General features: G+C 48.3%; 1 long non-coding RNA gene across 1 annotated transcript in view; it reads right to left on the bottom strand.

Moving 5' to 3' along the window:
- Positions 1–3,037, bottom strand: part of LOC105822312 — a 10,314-nt gene extending 7,277 nt beyond the window's left edge. The window contains exon 1 of the long non-coding RNA XR_001138099.1: positions 2,905–3,037. This is a non-coding gene — a long non-coding RNA (uncharacterized LOC105822312). The remainder of the gene's footprint in view (positions 1–2,904) is intronic.
- Between the last annotated feature and the right edge of the window lie 1,898 nt (positions 3,038–4,935).

Below are 4,935 nucleotides of genomic sequence, written 5' to 3'. Positions count from 1 at the left end.
TTTTTTTTTTTTTTTTTAAGAGATGGGGCCTTGCTGTCGCCCAGGCTGGAGTGAAGTGGTGAAAGCATAGCTCACTGTAGCCTCAAATGATCCTCCTACCTTAGCCTCCCAAGTAGCTGGGACTACAGGCCCAGGCTTCTTTAGGTTTCCTTATAGCATTTACCACCACCTGAATTTTAATATGTGTTTGTTTACTTGTTTATTATGTGTCTCTCCCAATGGAATGTAAGCACTACAAGGACTAGGTCTTTAATACACCTAGAACAATGTCCAACATAGATATAGTGGGTGCTTGAAAAAAAAAGCTGAATGAACAATGATATCTGACAGTAGTTATTCCTATACTATGTGTGAAGGATACCTAAGATATAAAGCCCACAGTTATTTGGGATAAATGTTAAATGTTTGCCTCAGCTCCGAAATTCCTTAGTAAAGGTCATAGAACTCTAAAGCTCCAACCTGCAGTACTTTCTTTAATGGGTTAATGGGTCATTTAATAAATTCACTGTTCGTTACAGAAAGTAACATAACTCTGTGTACGGTTAATTCATACTGCCTTGACATCACCATGTACCTATTTACTAAACTTTTAACTAATTATGCACTTCTGAATGATCAGACTTTTAGGCTGTCATGCTTATTTCTTGGCAGGGATCTTATCTGGCTGGTTCACTACTGTATACTTGTTGCCTAAGAACATAAAGGGCATAGAACAGACACTCAACAAATATTTGCTAAATGAAAGAGTAAATCAAACATTATTTACGTTTTTCACCTGGGTTCTTACATGTGCCCAAAACAAATAATCTGAGTTAATCTGTGGTTTATGTGCTCCTCCTGTGGTCACTAGTTTGTTTTGTTTTTTAAATTTAATGTTATATTAGCAATACAAAGATTTGCTTTTGTCAAGGGAAATGCTTAAATTGTCTCAATGTAGGCAATAGAAAAAGGTCTGTAGAAGAAAAGAGCCCCAAATCTCAGTTTCTGATTTACTACCTCTACATTAACAGAAAGCAATAGAAAAACTAGTAGGAGTTTAACAATGTATTTCAGTTTACCGATATCCTTGATAATATGCACTTTGGGGAAAGTACTATAATTTTTTAATTCACTATAAAATATATGTAATACACTATAATGTCATTAGTTATGCACTAAACCTCACATTGTTCCCAATCTAAAATCTTTCACCATACTAAGATTTAATGGGTCACGTCACCAAAAGCATACCTCTAATTTGATTGTCGGAAACTTTTTTTAATTTGTTTTCACATTATAGGAACTCAGTATGTACCATCTATGTTGGACATAGATGCTAAGGACACTACTTGGTTCCTCCCTCAAAATAATCACAATCTAATTGGCTGAAGCGTTAAGGCTTTTATTTATTTATGAAGAATGCAGTATACTTCCTCCAGCAACTTCCAGTCTTCAATCTTCCAAGCTTAAAAAAAAGCCAAAAAAAAAAAGGGAAAAACTTTCAAGCGTTACCTCTACTTTGAAACAAATTACACTAATTTACTGCACTTTCAAGAGCAATAAAAATTTTAAAATCTAGTAAGTTTTATGCCTATGCCAGATTAAACAAAATTAAAGTATCTTTCAAAACGACACCAGTCACGTTTAACTTCGCTCTAAGACAAGCTAGCTTGCTCAAAGTCCCAAGTGAATGCCTAGACGTATTTCTAAGCGGATCTCGCTTTTCAGTGCAATGCAAAGTCGGGAAGCGCAACAGACAACAGAGAGAAGGGACAGTACAGTTCACCTGGTCCAGTCCTCTGACTGTGCGGGAGAGAACAGTCCCTCAAAGAGGTTAAGTGACTGTCCTCGGTCACGGATAGTGGTAAATATGGTATCAAAACTCAGATCTGGAGCTCCCAAGTCACCACTCCTGCCTCCATCTCTCACGAACGCTCATACTGACGTTTTTAACTTTTTGACGACCCACCGATGTACTGCTCTAATTCATATCACACCAAAGTGCAGCGAGTAGCAAGGTCTAGCTATGCCACACGGGAAAACGAAAGCTCAAGGCCGCAGCAGCAGCGCCCACAGCTGACACCCCGCCCACAGAAGGCTGAGGGGAAGCCGGCAAAGAGCAGCGGAGACACAAAGAGGCGAGGCAACGCTACAAGGCCACAGCGGCGAACGCGTACACGGCTGGGGGGGTGGGGTAGGGTGGAGAGCAGGGCCGAGATGAAAGCAGGGAAGGCTCAGGGCGGCGGACACCGAGCGGCTGAGGCGAGGGTTCAGCGTCGTGACAGTTCGGGGCTCACGCTCTGCAGGGACGCGGCAGCGCCGGTCCCGGCGACGCAAGAAGCCGCGGCACGTAAGGTTCACCGCTCCACACACTCACCACTGGGAGCTCCGTAATGGCGGCGACGGCGGCGGGGGCGGAGAACCCGGGGGGCGGGCCCGCCGCAGCCAGTCACCGCCGCCGGCATCTTTCGAACCGGCTCCGAAAACCGCTGAGGGAGTAGGGTGAGGGGAGGGCGCGGGCGGACGACCGGCCGCCGCGGGCCTCAGAGCATGCGCAAACCCTCAGCCAATAGGGGCAGGCGGAGGACGCTGGCGCAGGCGCGCTGGGACGCAGGGTCGCAAGGCCAAGGAAGAGCTCCCCCTCCTCCCCCGAGTCCAAACAAAACAAGGGCGGGAGCGCGCGCGCCGGAGGGCCCCGAAGGAGGCGTCAACGAGAAGGGCAGGGGGCTAAGTTGCAGGGGGGAGCGGAGGGGGGGCGGGGCGGCCCGGGATGGCAGACAAAAGGCACCACCTCCTGGGACCGGGGCGCCCCGCCCCCTCACGGGGAGCGGCGTCGGCGCCCCGGGTGAGCGGCCTGCACCACTCGCCCTCGGGGCCCAGCGAGCCCGCGCCCACTCCCCGCCCGCCTGTTCTGTCCTGCGTTACCTCTGTTCTCCTCCCTTCCTGGCGCCCGCGTCCCGCACGGCCTCTCGGCGCCGGTCCCGCCACCGCTCGTCGCCTCTGCTGCCGCTGTCCTCCAGGCCCAGCCGCCGAGCTCCGCCGCCCCGCCCCCCTGCCCGCAGCCTCGCGCGCGCGTCCTCGCGCCGGCCCCGCCCCCCGCGCGCGCGGAATGAGCTCGCGGGACGTGCCACCGCGGCCGGAGCGCGGGGGGCGCGAGAGGGCGCCCGGGGACCGGCGGGGGGCGGTGGGCGCAGCTTCCGGGGTGCTGGCCTGGTGGTACCACGTCGATCTCCTCGGAGGGTGCTCCTTTCCCTCCTTACCCTTTCGTCTCTGTGTTTCGAGTTCAGCCCTGATCCGGCTTTCGGCTTTGGCAGTGGATCTGTCTGGAGAGAGGCTGGCGTTTTCCGCTTTTCGGTTTCGGCGCCGCACAAGAGCAAACGACCATTCTTTGAAGACCGGCGGAAGAATTGGAAAAGAGCGCGGAGAATTCAGCGCGTCACATTCGTTCCCATTAAGTATCCAGGCAGTACAGGGCAGAGTAGTGACTCAGGACTAGGAACTGAAAAATCGCTTTTCTAATCTGTGAACTGGTCTTCCTGGGCTCCCTACTCCGCGTACACGGGAGGGGTTCCCAAAAAGGAAACCCTGAGGTTAGAAAAGATGTGATTCCCTTTAAATTGTCATATTACGTTGGTATGTACTTAGGCGATGTACCTACTATTGAAAAATGAAACTCTTCAAAGCCAGTTTGGAAAGATTCGATGTATTTAAAGTAGCAGGTGTTTGGGGCGGGGGGCGCAGGGGTGGTGGTGGCGGGTAACGTATAGAATTGCCGCGAAGGTCACAGTAGCTGACCGGTATTCAAATGCATGTGCCAGTCTTTCTAAAGACTTATGAAACCATTTGAGCACTTACTGGCCCAGTCCTTTGGCCCTGCCATTAGCGTTGTAACTAACTCTCACCAGCTTTACCAGCCATAGCCATCCACTCCATTAGTTCAGATTTAAACCCCACCACCAAAAATTTCTTACCGGTGCGCTCATGTCATATTCAAGCAGTTCAGAAGGGGTTTGGGTCATTTTGTGCCATTATCGTCATTCTCATTTCCTTTGTTCTTATCAACATTTCTGTTGTCACCCCTTTAAAAGACTCTATTCCATTTTTTTTTGTATTCATACATTTAAAACACAGTATTTCATGTACCCTAAAGTGTTTTTAGCCTTATCACATGGAAGAAGCTGACCCCGATAAGAGTAAACTGGGAGATTTCTCCTCCACAGATTTTTGCTTAAAAAAAATCTTATTGTTCACAACATGTACACCCAAGAAGGAAAAACCTGCAACAAAAATTTTCCTCAAGAGCGTACAAAACACACGACCATGCACTACTTGCTGAAGACTGAAGTAAGTTTTCTGCTTATAAAGGGATTTGAAATTTTTGTTGTAAATGTGTATTGGTGGAAGCATTTTACCTCTGCTGAATGTAATATCCGGCCAGTTTTGATTTTTATACCTAGTTGCATCCCCCACTCCACAGGCATATGGTTGTGTAGTTCATCTCATTGGCTTTCTTTGAGCTAAACTAGTAAAAGGATCATTCAGTTCTGTTTCGTAATTAATTACATGATGATTGTTGTACCCTTTACTTAAGGTAAATGGGCTACATTGGTGGGAAGACCTATCTTGGCAAGTTTAGGAGAGCGAGTCAGCTCTTAAGGAGTATCTGGACATGGTTGCTATGAAAGAGTGGGCTTTCAGGTACCAGGAAGACCCTTGCACTCAAAGAGACCTTACACTGATACCAAAGTCCCTGAAGTTCCACCATTCAGAAATTCATTCCTTTGGTTTAATCTTTGCACCCTATATAAGCACTTTTTATTTATTTTTCTATTTTTTAGAGACAAGGTCTTGCTATATTGGCCAGGCTGGCCTTGAACTCCTGGGCTTAAGCAATCCTCCTGCCTCAGTCTATCCAGTAACTGGGACTACAGGCATGAACCGCCATGCCCAACCCTC

This window comes from Propithecus coquereli, unplaced genomic scaffold (assembly GCF_000956105.1).
Source record: "Propithecus coquereli isolate 6110/MARCELLA unplaced genomic scaffold, Pcoq_1.0 Scaffold600, whole genome shotgun sequence".
Taxonomy (NCBI): domain Eukaryota; kingdom Metazoa; phylum Chordata; class Mammalia; order Primates; family Indriidae; genus Propithecus; species Propithecus coquereli.
Note: the sequence above shows the minus strand (reverse complement) of the source record. Positions and strands in the feature narration are given on the sequence as shown.